Genomic DNA, 16,084 nt, shown 5'->3' on the forward strand with positions numbered 1-16,084 from the left:
TTTAATGTACCTTTTCACAGAGCTGAAGGTCTAAAACATCATCTTTGTATGGATGTGTAACTCGGAAGAGACAATACTAAGAATTTTGAACATTTTTCTAAGGACAGTGGGAAGCTACTAAGGATTTTAAACAGGGCAGAAGCATCAAAAATTTTTAAAGAGAATTTTGACTGTGGGGAGAGAATGAAGTGAATAGGGTATGGATAGAGTAGACAAAAAGTGGGAATCAAATATGGATCAATTACAGTGGTCCAGATGAGCAATAATTGTGATTTGGATATAGATGATGGGAAAGGGTTAGAGGGAATAGAAATAATTTACAGAATCAATAGTACTCAGTGACTGATTAGGGGTATAGGATATGAGAGAAGTAAGTGTCAAGAATGACTGCAAGGTTTCAGACATGCAACTGGGTATGAGGTGATGCCATTTACTAAAATAGAGATCATAACGAGAAGAACAAGTTTGGATGCTCAGAGTCAATATCATGAGTTCAATTTTAGGTATATAAAATAGAAGATGCTGGGGTGCCTGGGTGGCTCAGTTGGCTAAACGTCCAACTCTTTATATCGGCTCAGGTCATGATCTCAGGGCCATGACATCAAGCCACGTGTTGGGTGTGCTCAGTGTGGAGTCTGCTTGAGATTCTCTCCCTCTCCCTCTGCCCCTCCCCCCACTTGTGCACACACACTTTCTCTCTTCCAATAAATAAATGAATGAATAAAATCTTTATATACATATATATATATTTATATACATATATATTTATATACATATATATATTTATATACATATATATATTTATATACATACATATATATATATATATATAGCCTGTGAGGCATGCAGTTTTGCAGGGATTTATAATAGTTCATATTGCACCAGACTTTTCTATCTTCTTCCATTCTTCGTTGAGCATTTCTCTTCACTGTATCATGCTGGCTTAACCTACATTAATCCACGCTGTATTACTCTGCTTTAATAGGTCAAAGCATGAAAATATCAGTGTATACTCCTATAAAAAGCAAAGTGCTGAGTCTGGTAATATTCAGATAGTGACGAAGAAATGACCCAAGTTAACTTTCCTAAGACCTACAGATGAATCCTACTAGGTCAGCCTTCTAGCCAAGCCTAACAAGGGGAAGAATATGCAGGAAAAAAAATGTCTGGGATGGGTTACCGGATTCAGGACCATAGCAGCTAGGAGGATGGTAGTAAGAGAGGTTCCTCTGCTTCACAACAATTCCTGAGTGCATTCCTGTGTTACAGAGCTGCTATGACTGTGGCTAATAGCTTCTTTTCTCCCCTTCACATTTCCGCTTTGTCTCAAAGCCTTCTGATGGCCTTCTTTCTCATTCAGAGGAAAGGCCAGCTTCTTATTAAGACCTAAAGACTCCATGGAGTCTGGCCGCTCCCTGTCAGTTTACGATAATGCCCTCCACCACTTCTTTCATTCATTTCACTACATGGACAGAAACGTCCTTGATGTTCCTCAAATTAGCCAAGCTTGCACCTGTTTCTGGGCCTTTGTATTTGCTGTTTTCTCTGCCTAGCACACTCTTCCCCTCCTGCGTGGCTACCTCCTAACACCTCCACTCCATCTCCCTCATGGGAATGGGGCCTCCTTACTCTATACACTTGTCTGCTTGTTCACTGTCCTATCACTTATCACAACCTGATGTATATTTACTTCTTTGGTTTTTCTCTCCCCTCTGCCCACTCACCCGATCTAGAATGTAAGCTCCTTTAGGGGAAGAACTTGTTTTGTTCACAACTGTATTTCCGGTTCAGAGAACAGATCCTAGCACAAAGCAGGCGCCCGATAGATATGGGTTGAGTGAGTTTTTAATACTGGGTGAGCAGATTGCTGGAAACTGCGAAGATGTGGCAGCGGACCTGAAAACCGCTGCCTGCCCATTATGATTGATAGAGTTCTTTCTGTGTATTGTGTCAGTAATTGTCACACAGAAGTTTCATTTTTTACATGGTTAATCATTTTTAAAATTTTCTTTATGTTTCTGGGCCCTAAGTTTCATTGATTTTTTTTTTAATGTCGTTGCAAAAGTTTGTGAGTTGGTTTTGACCCAATAGGCATATTTTTGATTTTTTTAGTAGCCCATTCAGTCCCCCATTTTCACTCTTTGTGTCCTCGGTATTCATGCCCCATTACTGTACATACCGTACCCTATAAATAAAAATCCACCGACCTAAAGAAAGCGGTTATTTGGAAAAGTCTTTGTCAACTGATTTGTGTAATTCTACATAATCACCAGCAGATGGCGCAATTGTAACAGCATCTTGACTCATTTTCAGCTTGCCGGGAGGAGCACAACACTGTTAGAGAAATGCCAAAATTCTCCGGAAGTGAAAATTTCTGGATTTTAGCCGTTTCAGTGCCAAGGTAAGGGACATCGTTCATGCTATTTCTTGTACATAGTGATAACTACTGAGTGTGTGTCTCATGTGTGACCCAGAGCAAGTCTCTCATTTTCTCAAATGTTGTGGAATTGACTACTCAGGGCTCATCTTACATGAGCTTAAGGAAATGTCAATTGTAGTGGGGGCTCCTTGCTGGTTCACTATTTACATAGGGTCTTCATCTTTAAATAATGTCTGTGTATGGTCATTTGAGCTGCTTCTACTTTAAAACTTTTAATTTGTGCCCCTCTGTTGAGATGCTTTTCGGCAAAATCGTATACTAAAAGTAACTAAAAGTAGAAGATATTTGTAAAATTTGCCTTGAAATAAAAGAGACTGCGGAGCATGAGAGAAGCCATGGTCTCTTAAGAGAGAACAAAATTGTGATTCTGACTTCGTTGCTTTCTAACTATTTGACTTTAGGCAAAATACTTAGCTTCTCCAACTCTCAATTTCCTCATTTATAAAATGTCAATAAAGAAACCCATTTTTCAGAGTGGTTGCAAGCATTAATACTCAGGGAACTATTACTACATTAGTTGTTGTCTTTTTTTTTTTTTTAAACAAATGTTTGTTATACAGAGCACTGTACATTAACCCAGGAGCCCCAAACTCACATTAGAACAACATATTTGAGAAGTCCGTGTATTGGGAAGTTTTTATGAAGGATCAGAGAGATGTATTTTGGATGGGCTTAGAAGGGAGGAATTATTGTTGAATTAAACAGAGGGATCTGGTTTAGGGGGGAAAAAAGATGCCAATGAGTAAGACCTCCATGCTTGTTAGCAGCAGCTGCATGCTATGATTTGGGTGATATCTCAATTGTTGTGGCCAGTCTGGCAAATCAACTGTCTAGATAGGCCAAGGACTCAAAAAAAAAAAGATCAAAAGGACTTGGGAATCACCAAAAGATCACTTAGAGTTCATACACGTCATTGGTGTGAATCCTCCTGGTTGCACAGGTGAATCGAAAGTACTAAATGATCTGGTTTATGAGCTCCAAAAATATGACATGCAATCAAGAATGAAAGGACAAATAAAAGCTCCGAGAGACAGATATCTTGATGCCACAACAGGGAAGTGCTTTCAACCTGAAACTAAGGGAGAAAACACAAATAAAATCTAAAGATTAGTGGCAAGAAACCTCAAATCCTATGCTTCACAGCTGCTTAAGTCCTGCCTGTGGGATTCGCCGTGGGAGCCTCATTGCGTAATAGCACAAGACAACCACTGATGTTCAGGGGCATGACTCTGGTTTGAGCAGTATGCGTACATTTTGGAAATATTCCCATTAAAACAGCCTTTAGGATTTTAAGTGGTAAACTTCATTTATTTGGTAATTCAGCTTAATGAAACAGATCAATCTTCTCCTGGTTCTGAATTTTAAATGGTTTCTGATTTATAGAAATAATTCTTGCAGAAAGGTGCCATAGATTTTTAATTAACAGATTTAAGCCTTCTGATCCACTCATGTTTATATTAATCTAATGTTTACTAAGTTTATTTTATATGTGAGACACTGTCAGAATGTACTCAGGGGTCTGATCTCTCATTTTTAACAATCTTTTTTCCTTGAGAAGAAAAATGGTATGAATGTAGACACAATGTAGGCAGGACTCTGCTGTATTTTTCTACACTTTGGGACAACTACTTAGAGCAAGCTGAAAGCACAAATTAGCTGACAAATCCCTTTATCCCTTACCTTCTCTTTCATAATTGATGCAACAAATGAGAAAATTTGAATGTAACATATTGTAAATCTGTGGCTTATAAGACATACAAAAAGAGATGAAGGAACTATTTACCCAATGAAAACAAATATATAAATAAGTATTTTTTCTAAGTGGATATTATCAAAGGTAGGTGATAAATAACTTTTTAATAAAAGTGTATGAAAATGCTAATCCTTTTTAATGGGCTTAAACTTCCAGTTTCAAGTATCTGTAATTCCTCACTGGGAATGAATGACAATATCCAAGGCTAAATTCGTTCATTTGAAAACAAGAAGAATTCTATTTAGATAACACATGAAAATATAAATCCAAATTCAGCCTGAGAGTTTTTTCCTTCTTCTTGTTTCTATACTTAATGGTGACTCTTAATTTGTGGGGAGTTTAAGAATAGACTCAGTTATCATGTTGAGAAATACATTTGTCACTGTCTTCTCCTTTGTTGACTTTCATTTTCCTCAAAACGTTTTTGTGGTTAGAGCAGAGCTGAGTTCTCTAAGTCTCAAAATATATATTTTTAATGATGAGAAACTAAGGAGAATTCTCTAAGTCAGTGAGCACTTGATGAACATAGAATCAGATAGACTCTACGTCAGTACACTCAATGGTATTTGTACATATCCAAAAAGCAAGTCTTCTGTTGAGATGTATGTGAGAAGCTGATGGCTATTGCTTTCAGAATCCAATTCATTCCATTAATGCTCTCAACAATCTTACGTATTGCAGTCATCTTTTTACAAATGATTAAACTATCATACAAGCAATTTGAGTTTGCCTTTTCCAAAATCGCCCAGGTGGTAAATGATCAAGGTGGGATTTAAATTCTTTTGAGTGATTTCGAGGCCCGTGCACTTTCTACAAGGACTGTTTGATTCCTTGTAATACCGAACTGCTTCTTAAATTGAACATGAGTATAATAAAGCTCCATTGCATTTACATATGACCTTCGGTGCCCTGCATCAACCCTAGGGAGAAGCTAATTAGATAGTTGGCCTTTCTACATTTCTTTCCAACACATCTCCCCCGTCTTGCTGCCCACCCAAGTATTCAGTTAATAACTCCTGTTTCCAGCTAGTTGCCCATTATTAGCTCTATCCCTTCCTCTTTTGTGTTTGTTTGTTTAACACATCCAGTAATTTTTAAAATTGCCTGTAAGTGCTATTTTGTTAAAAATTGACTTTATTTTTTTAGAGCAGTTTTAGGTTCACAGAAAAATTGAGTGAATACAGAAGTTTCCTGCCCCCACTCATGCATAGCCTCCCCCATTATTGACATCTCACACCAGAGTATACATTCGTTACAGTTGATGAGCCTACATCGGCACATCATTATCACCTGAAGTCCACAGTGGAGGGTTCACTCTCGTTGTTGTATATCCTATGGGTTTGGACAAATGTGTAATGGCATGTATCTCTATCATAGTTTCACACAGAGACTTTTCACTGCCTTACCAATGCTTTGTATCTCACCCACCCATCCTTCCTCTCCCCCATCTCTAATCCCTGGTAACCACTGGTCTTTCTACTATCTCCGTAGTCTTGCCTTTTCCAGAATGTCATATATCCCTTCCTCATTTTATCCACTTTATATTGCACTAAACTCACCCCCCCCCCCGCACCAAAATTTGGGACACAATGGCATTTCAGAGATGGAGAAGTTTTTGGACAGAAGAGCCTTCTTCTTTGCCTGTGAGACAGCTAAACCGTGTTAAGCACGACACCTGTCACTTTATATATATTTATGCATTAAAACTAATAATCTGTGAGGAATCATTTAAGATTCCTTTTATTAAGGAAACAAATATCTGGCAATTAAAAATATTACCCCTAAGATGATGTCAGTGGCTTAAATTATGAATAACATCACAATGTTTGTCTCAAATTTTCTTGTATGATCTAGTTTTATTTTTTAAAGAATGTTTAGATTGTATCTTAAGTCCACATGCAATATATTGATATTGCCTAATTTTTGTTATTATCTACACTTTAAAAAAGATCCCCAAAGCTTGAGAACTCTTTTTGTGAGTGCCACATTGAGAACAGAAGACCCAACTCTTTATGGCTACCTTACGTACTAGAAAATTTAATCATTTATCATGTTTGTTATTTGTGTTCTCTGGTAGAATATGAACTCCATGAGGACAGTAATTCTCACTTGTTTCATTTATCACAATAAGCTCCAGTGCTAGTCCAGCGTCTGGTGCATACATTCTCCGTGACTATTTGTTGAGTGAGTGGATTTCCCTTGCTTCCTTCAGCTATTTCCCATTATGACCCATTTTCTCGATATTTTGCCATACTGTCTTTTATTCTCTGGCAATACTTTAGTTTGCCAATCATCTTTTTCAGATGTGGATACCTTGGTAAATAATGTCTAAGCTCATAGAATTAGCACAAATGTGTCATTAGTGTATCCATGAAGCCTCTGCATTGAGAGTTTGTGTTCTGTTTATATTTAAAATCCTTTTCTGTTGTTAGCTGCACTTTGACCACAGATGGAATGGGAGCACACAGTGGATGGAATTACTCAAATAGATTTTGCAATCACCATTACGATAGCTTGAATGATTGCTTTTGGCTTAAAAGTTTGAGGCATTGTAACTATTTATATCAATGATTTACTTTAACTTGAAGAATACTTGGGGCCTTCAACTATGAACAGAAAGAGGTGACAGTCAAAGCTGCAAATCATCTGATCCCAAGAATACACCACTTTATATTTGCCCTTCAGCTTTCTTAGTTTACTCCTTAAATATTAGAGCATAGTTTGTATAAGTGGTCATTTTGACTGTGTGTTTAATAACTGGAAATGCCTCTTAGCAACACTTGAATCATGAATCTGGAGAAATCAGTAGGATATATGACCATTTATGTGAAAATGCTGCTCCATTTCATCTCATTTCTGGTCCTCAAATGCTCCAGGACCATCATCTGTTGCAAAACCTTTGTAAAACATAGTTTGTTTCAGGGGCGCCTGGGTGGCTCAGTTGGTTAAAAGTCTCCCTTCGGCTCAGGTCATGATCTCGGGGTCCTGGGATTGAGCCCCACATGGGGCTTCCTGCTCAGCGGAGAATCTGCTTCTCCCTCTGCCCCTCCCTCTTTCTCTCTCTTAAATAAATAAATAATCTTTAAAAGAAAAACAGTTTGTTTCTCTAGTAATTGAATAAGAACAGAACTTCAGTGTAATAAACTTTTACACAAAAGATGAAATTTATGAATTGGACTGAACTAAAGAGCATTTAACTCTCCTTTGCACTGGCATTTCAGAAATTACTTCGATGTCTTTATAACTTTTTTTTTTTAAGATTTTATTTATTTATTCGACAGAGATAGAGACAGCCAGCGAGAGAGGGAACACAAGCAGGGGGAGTGGGAGAGGAAGAAGCAGGCTCATAGTGGAAGAGCCTGATGTGGGGCTCGATCCCACAACGCCGGGATCACGCCCTGAGCCGAAGGCAGACGCTTAACCGCTGCGCCACCCAGGCGCCCCATGATGTCTTTATAACTTTTTAATCAAATTATCATTGGACTTTTATTTTTTGCCTATGGTGTTTGCAGTTTGGTACCTAAACTGCTTATATCCGATAAAGTGAATATCACTTAGGATCCTGAGCTACTTAGCCATCTCTAATTACTAGCTCTTTTTTGAAAACTTGAAAATCTGTATTTTTAAGCTCTTTTACTTTTAAAAGTCTTTGTTTTAAAATGAAAAATTTTGAATTATGAACATATGACTTCAATTCTTTATTTTTGCCAATACAAAAATCAAAAAAGAATATTTATTAAATTTTGGACACATAGTCTCAATATAGTTTGGCCTCAGCACAAAATAATAAGATTTATAAGCTTCAAAATGAAATCATTTATTTTAACCCACCCTTTCTAACCCTCACTCTAAAAGAAGTTTAGAAAATGAGAGAAATAAAAAGACCCGAGGAGCTTTAAACTAACAAAAAATAAAAATAAAAAATCCTTACACTTGGATATGTCAAAAATTTCCCTTTTCTACTCAGTCTTACCATACCTCCAAATGCTTTCTCTTTAAGACCTACAAAAATTCCAAAAAAAAAAAAAAAAAAAAAAGTTAAAGCAACTTTTATTTACTATCAGGAAAAGTAAAGCATTCACACTTCTCTGTAATCCAATTTTGGAAAGCTAATTAGATCATGATGTTTGACCTAATACAATTATTCTTCTCTCCAACCAAACTCCACTTATATTTTGGATAAATCTGTTTAAGAGTTTATTTTTTAAGAGCGGTGTCGATTTACCACAGAATCGAGAGGGAGGTACAGAGATTTCCCATATACCCTCATCCCTACATATGTATAGCTTCCCCCATTAATAGCACCCCCACCAGAATGATACTTTTTTTTTTTTCTTAACCAAAGATGAACCTACATTAACACATCATAATCACTCAAAGTCCATAGCTTATCTTAGGGTTCACTCCTGGTGTTCTACATTCTGTGGATCTGGACGAATACATAATAACATATATCCATCATTATAAAACCACACAGAATAGTTCCACTGTCTTACAAATCCGGTGTGCTCTGCCTAGTCTTATCTCTTCCCCACCCCTCAGCTCCAACCCCTTGTAACAACTCATCTTTTATTTTCTCCACAGCTTTGTCTTTTTAAAAATGTCATAGAGTTGGAATTATGTAGTATTTAGCCTTTTCAGATTGGCTTCTTTCAGTAACTATGCATTTAAGGTGCCCCCATGTCTTTCCATCGCTTGATAACTGCTTATTTTTTAAGGTCTCAATTTTTTTTTTTTTTTTAACATACTTAAAAACCATTGCTAAATTACTCCTCCAGAGGGCAGTATGATCACGTCAGTGGACATAGCCAAGTAAGACTGCAGAAAACAGGATGGATGAAATCAAATGCTTTTGAATAACAAGACACTGCATCTTTTTCTAATTTTCTTGCCTATCATTCTCAGGGAGAAAGTCACACACAGAAGATCTCAGAGGGGATCATACAAAAGTGAGAAGAGGCATTTTGTGAGCATAGCAGTTAAGGAAAGCTAAAAAATGGAAAACAAAATTTCAGAGGGGATCATACAAAAGTGAAAAGAGGCATTTTGCGAGCATAGCAGTTAAGGAAAGCTAAAAAATGGAAAACAAAATTTCAAGGGAAATGCATTGTTCCAAATACCTACAACGTCTTCTCCTTCATGCCTTTATTCCCCGTGAAAACACTGCTCTTTCTTGAATGTTCCCATGTTAGATGCATTTCCTCAGGAAAGTTTTCGAACTATAACTCCTGAGTTCTGGATCAGTATGTACTCCTAGGGCATCCATGTATTGCTCGTACCTCATAATTCTCACACTGAATTATTGTTATTTACTTACCTACCTCACACACTACACAGTAAGTCTCTGTCAGCTCTCTACACATGGCCTCTTAAAGTATTTGGCATGTAGTGTCTTCTCAACAAGTATTTTATGAAGAAAGGAAACAGTTAACTAATACTTTCCTTTCTTTGTCTCTGTGCTTTCTCTATATAAACCTTCCCCCTGGTTTCTGTCAGCAGAGCACCCCTAACCGCTTCTGGTTTTGCACTGCCTGATTAGAATCTATAAATGCTTAAATAAAGTCTTAAAAATTTTAATGTGCCTCAGTTTATCTTTTAACAATACACACATACATCCTTTTGGCAATTATAAGATAGGCAGGGCAAATTTCTGTATCAGAGCTAAACTTTCTGGATACAGTGTGTTAAAAATGTTTTTAAACGCATTACTGGGTTGCAGAAAAGAGTGATCCCAGAAGTTCAAAAGGATGAGAACACTGAAGTCCAGAGAGAAAGGGATGGCTGGAGTTATCGCTCCCCTGGTAGCACCTGCACCTGTAGATTCCTGGCTGACCAGAGCTGGGATTTAATCAAACCTTGTCCCAAAGGAAGAAAACACAAAATAGTGTACTTGTTATAACTTGGGAGCTCAGATCAAAGCCTCTTGAAAACACACACACACACACACACACACACACACACACACACACACACACGATGCCCCCAGTGGAAACCAGGCGGAAAACACAAGACATTGAAACTACTTACTTGTTTTATTTTGACTCTGGGTAAAGGAGAAATAAAAAATACATGTGTCTGTATTTGAAAGTTGTCATGGGTTAGTAGTTTAAAATTGATTCCAGGTGCCGGGTAAAAGCGAATGTAAATACTTTCTGGGAGAAGGGGTCTTAAACCCAAATGTAAAAAGTTAAAAAGTAAAATAGTGTTCTAAGGAACTTGATTTCGTGATTTAAAAAATGGAATTAATTTCACAAAAACTGTACGCATATAAATTAAAATAACAATACAGCACATAAAATAGTGGAGTTTTTTAATCTTAAAAGAAAAGCAAACCAGAAATCAAAAGTATGTTACATTAAAAAAGACTGTCAAAATAACCAGGAAGCTTTAATAATAAAATAATCTGAAAAGGAAAAACATTTAATGATTGCTATTGGAGACTTAATGGATGAGTTGCCTAGCAAATTAATCTGATATGAAGAAAAAATTAGTACACTCAAGATAAACCTAAAGAGGGGGCGCCTGGGTGGCTCATTTGGGTAAGCGGCTGCCTTTGGCTCTGGCCCTGAGATCCTCAGTGTTGGGCTCCCTGCTCAGTGGGGAGTCCGCTTCTCCCTCTCCCTTGCCCCTCCCCCTCTACTCATGCTCTTTCTTGCTGTCTTGCTCTCTCTCAAATAAATAAATAAAATTGTTTTAAAAAAATAAAGATAAACTAAAAACACTTTGGAATGACAAATACAAATGGAAAATATGAAAAGATAAAGTGAAAAGAAATAATAAGGTCTGATATACTTTTAATTGTGGTTTCAGAAGGAGAGAAAAAAAATATGTCAAAGTAGCAATATTTGAAAAGGTAGTGGCTCAGAATTTTCTAGAATCCATGCAAAAATCTCATTCTTCAGATTTAAGACAGGCCGGTCATAGGGATAAAGAAAGGGGGAGTAATCAGAAGGGGGAATGAAGCATGAGAGACTATGGACTCTGAGAAACAAACTGCGGGCTTCAGGGGGGAGAAGGGAGGGGGAATGGGATAGGCTGGTGATGGGCAGTAAGGAGAGCACGTATTGCATGGTGCACTGGGTGTTATACGCAACTAATGAATCATCAAACTTTACATCAGAAACCAGGGATGTACTGTATGGTGACTAACATAATATAATAAAAAAATATTTAAAAAAAAGACAGGCCAGTCATAATAATAAAAGGAAATCCACACTAGACATGTCATATTGCAACTGTTAAACATCAAAGACAGAAAGAAGATCTTAAAAGTAGCTGAAGTGGGTGGAAGGGCCAGATGTGGCAAGAGGGCACTAAAGCTACAAAAGATGGTAATTTCCACGTGGCTGATTTCTCAACGGCAGCAACAGGAGTCAGGGGATGGTGTGTTAATATCTTAAAAATACTGAGGAAGAAATAACAACCAACCTCAATTTTCCTAACCAGAATCACTATCATTCAAGAGTAAGAATGAAATGAAGTTATTTCCAGGCCTTGAACAAAGTGTGATGTGGGAGGGGCTTCTACTGCTGTTTACCCTAAACTGGTCAACTGATTCTTCTGCTTGTTCCTTTGCCCCTTACCACTTCCAAAGGGACCAGAGAGAGAACATGAAGAGAGCTGGAGTGACAGCTGGGGGCAGAGGCTCCTTCTAGCTAGTGTGCATGTAGAGAAGTAGATTTGAGCTGGGATAGGAGGCAGCTGTCAAGGTTGTAGAAAATATATAGTTGTTTTCTATTTTTTGTAATAGGAAAGAAAGTGGACTATTGGAAGGGTGTTCTTGCTTCATCCAACTCTTGACTTGTGAACTACTGCCTGACCCACACCTGCCAGGCTCAGAGCCCGATCCAGGTCCCCTCAAGGGTAAAGTCAGGGAAGCTCAGAAGTCCTTTGCATGTGAGATGCTAGCAAACGGTTAGAGGGGAGTGAGTATAGTTTTGGCTTCGTAAAGCTCCCTGTCTATATTTGTTTCTATTGCTACCTGACAAAAATGTGGTTAAACCACACACATTTGTTATAATTTCACAGTTTTCTGTAGGTCAGGAGTCCAAACGTGGGGTGGCTGGGTCCTCTGCAAGGCCATGACCAAGGAGCTGGTTGGTGATGAGGTCTCATCTGAGGTTCAACTGCATAGGATTTTTTTTTTTTAATCATTTCACCATGATCTATTTCAGAAGTTCAAGATTGATGGGTGTTTAGTTTTTTTCTATCTTTTACTGTTACTAACAATAGGACAATGAGTATCAGGGTACTTAAGTCATTTTAAATATGCATGAGCATATTTTTAAGTTATATTTCTACATATGGAGCTATGAGAGCAAAAGGGATATGTATCTGTGGGGTTTTTTAAAGATTGTATTTATTTATTTATTTATTTATTTATTTATTTATTTATTTATTTATTTAAGAGAGAGAGAGAGAACGAGTTGGGTGGAGGGACAGAGAGAGAGAGGGAGAAGCAGACTCCCTGCTGAGAAGGGTGCTGATGAGGGACTCGATCCCAGGACCCTGGGACATGATCTGAGCCGAAGGCAGGTACCCAGCCAACTGAGCAACCCAGGTGCCCCGTATTTGTGTTTTGATAGATATTACCAATTTTCTTTCATATACTCCACTTTGTACCCCCCTTTAATGTATTAAAGCATCTATAGCCCAGAATTTTCATAGAAGTGTGTCAAAAAACTTTCGAATTTTTGCCTAGGCAGCAGGTGAAAAAAAGCACAATTTTTGTTTGTTTGTTTGTGTTGTTTCGTTTTTGAGCACTTCTTTTTTGAGCATTGAGATTGAACACTTCTTATATTTTATGTCTTTGTAGTTTCTTATGAAATCTCTCTTCATCTTCTAAGTCGATTTTCCTACTGGTTTGTTAGTCTTCTATGACTTAATTTCTGAGTTCTTTTTAGCCTATTTGTGATTCTTTTGATTCTTTTGACTTTTATATATAGGTCTTCAATATCTTTTAAGTTTGTTTCTAGACATTTTAATCTTTTCTGTTGCTGTTGCATATGGTTCTTTTTTTCAGTTAGATCTTCTACTGGTTTATAGTAATGATTTTTACTGTCATTATCAAAATCATACTAATCATATATCAAACTCATACTTCTTTCTGTTAATATTTCTATTTCAGTCCTTTTATATTTTTCTATGCACATTTACGTATCTTTCTACTTAAAATTTTATGTATTTACAATTTTAAGTCTGTCTTTTTTAAAAGATTTTATTTACTTGAGAGAGAGAGTGAGAGACCAGGAGCAGGGGAAAGGAGTGGGGAGGGAGAGGAGAAAGTGGGAGGGGGAGGGGGAGTAGAAGGGGGAGAGGGGAGGGAGAGGGAGAAGAAAACTCCCCACTGAGCAAGGACCTTGACACAGGACTCAACCCCAGGACCCTGGGATCATGACTTGAGCCGAAGTCAGACACTTAATCCACTGAGCCACCAAGGTGCCCCTTTAAGTCTGTCTTTTTATAATTAACCTTATGTCTTGAGTATTGCCTCTAGTGAAGTATTCTTTGAAAAATGATTTTTGAACGCTTACATAATATTCTGTCATGAATATTTTTAAACATTTGTCTAGTCAGACATGTTTCCAACTTTTCCTTTTCCAAAAAGTGCTCTAATCCACTTCTTTGTATCAAATGTCTTATGTGTATTTCTGATTCTTCTTTAGGATAAATTCCCCGAGAAGAAATTATAAATGGGTTTAAAATATCATATTCTAAAAGTCTTTGATGTATATTGCCAAATATATTTGTGAAAAGGTGATCAAGTTTGTACTTGTATTAGCTGGAAATAAAAGTTTTCAGAAACATCCAGATGTGTGACATTAGTTGAAATTTGAGTGGAAAATAATATTGAGTACTTTCTATCTGCCAGACACTGTGCTAAATGCTTTACATAGAATAAACCATTTAGCTCCACCCTATAATCATACAAAACAAACAGTTTTATTATCCCCACTTTACACAGAGGCACTGAGATTAAATCACTTTCTCCAGGCCATGTATTTAGTTAAGGACAGAGCTGGGTCCTCTGGCCTCAGAGTCGGCCTCTAACTATTCTCCTATGTGGCTTTTGTATAAGGCTTGCCCATCTTTTTATGTCGTGGTACACATCAAAAGTTGAGTATTTCTGTAGTGCCCTGGGGTAAATGTGAGAGGCTGCCCAAGCCCGGAGGCTGTTTGTCCAGAGCAGTAACCGGCAGGCATCTGCACGTAGCCAGGTATCCACCTGACCTTTCTGAGAGCTGAGGGAATTAATAATTGATATGTCTAAAATCTATTATCAGCACAAGGCTTAGAAAGCCCTGCTTTATGGTAGTATAAAAATCCTTTAAAACTGCAAATTAATAGTAATGATGGCATATGGAAGTTTACTAATTCCTTCAAGTCAGCTATATGTTATAGTTGAAACTGGTTTTCTTTTCATTGAAGTCTAACTGACATATAAAATTATATTAATTTCAGGTGTACAACATGGTGATCCAACATTTATATATATTACCAAGTGATCCCACAATAAGTCTAGTTACCATCTATCACCATATAGAAGTATGACAATATGATTGACTATATTCCCTATACTGTACTTTGCATCCCTGTGATTTATTTATTTTATAATGGGAATTTGTACCTCTTAATCTCCTTTACGTATTTTGCTCATCTCCCTACCCAGTTCCCCTCTGGGAACCACAAGTTTGTTCTCTGTATTTATGAGTCTGTTTCTGTTTTGTTAATTTGCTTTGTTTTTTAGATTTTGCACCTAAGTGAAATCCCATAGTATTTGTCTTTCTCTGTTTGACTTATTTCACTTACCATAATACACTCTAGGTCAAGCCATGTTATTAAAAATGGCAAGATTTCATTCTTTTTTATGGCAGAGTAATATTCCATTATATATAAAATACACACACACACAAACACACACACACACACACGCACACACACATATGCCTCATATTCTTTATCCAGATGGACACTTAGGTTGCCTCCACATATAAGCTATTATAAATCATGCTGCAATGAATATAGGCTGCATATATCTTTTAAAATTCATGTTTTTATTTTCTTCAGATAAATATCCAAAAGTGGCATTGATGGATCATATGGTTGTTCTATTTTTAATTTTTTGAGGAGCCTCCATATTGTTTTTCATAGTGGCTGCTATTCCCATCAATAGTGCATAAGAGTTCTCCCTTCAAATCCTCACCCACACTTTCTGTCTCTTGCTTGGTACTAGCCATTCTAACAGGTGTGAGGTGATATCTCACTGTCATTTTGATTTGCATTTCCCTGATGATGAGTGATGTTGAGCATCTTTTCATGTGTCTGTTGACCATCTGTATGTCTTCCTTGGAAAAATGTCTGTTCAGGTCCTCTGTGCATATTTTTAATCAGATTGCTTGTTTGGTGTTGAGTTGTAGGAGTTCTTTATATATTTTGGATATCAATCTCTTTTCAGAGCTATCATTTGCAAAAAATCTTCTACTATTCTATAGGTTGCCATTTTGTTTTACTGATGGTTTCCTTCACTGTGCAAAAACTTTTTAGTTTGATGTAATCCCAGTTGTTCATTTTTGCTTTCGTTTCCCTTGCCTGAGGAGACAGATCCAAAAAATATTCTAAGACTGATGTACATGAGTTTACTGCTTATGTTTTCTTTTGGGAGTTTTACAGTTTTAGGTCTTACATTTAGGTCTTTGGGTTTAATTTTGTAGCTGGTATAAGAAAGTGGCTCAGGTTCATTCTTTTGTATGTGGCTGTTCAGTTTTCTCAACACCATTTTTTGAAGAGACTATTTTTTCATCACTGTATATTCTTGAATCTTTTGCTATAGAGTAATTGAGCAAATAAGCATGGGTCTATTTCTGGGCTTTCTGTCCTGTTCTGTTGATCTA

The 16,084-nt window shown here is 37.1% G+C and overlaps 1 protein-coding gene across 7 annotated transcripts in view; it reads left to right on the plus strand.

Moving 5' to 3' along the window:
- The window catches only part of OXR1 (oxidation resistance 1), a 680,801-nt gene that overhangs the window by 5,347 nt on the left and 659,370 nt on the right, over positions 1 to 16,084 (plus strand). For all 7 annotated transcript variants that reach the window (XM_048212636.2, XM_048212640.2, XM_057307959.1 and 4 more), the window contains exon 3: positions 2,314 to 2,401. The gene's annotated coding sequence lies outside the window, so the exon portion shown is untranslated. The remainder of the gene's footprint in view (positions 1 to 2,313; positions 2,402 to 16,084) is intronic.

Source organism: Ursus arctos, unplaced genomic scaffold (assembly GCF_023065955.2).
Source record: "Ursus arctos isolate Adak ecotype North America unplaced genomic scaffold, UrsArc2.0 scaffold_6, whole genome shotgun sequence".
In the NCBI taxonomy this organism is placed as follows: domain Eukaryota; kingdom Metazoa; phylum Chordata; class Mammalia; order Carnivora; family Ursidae; genus Ursus; species Ursus arctos.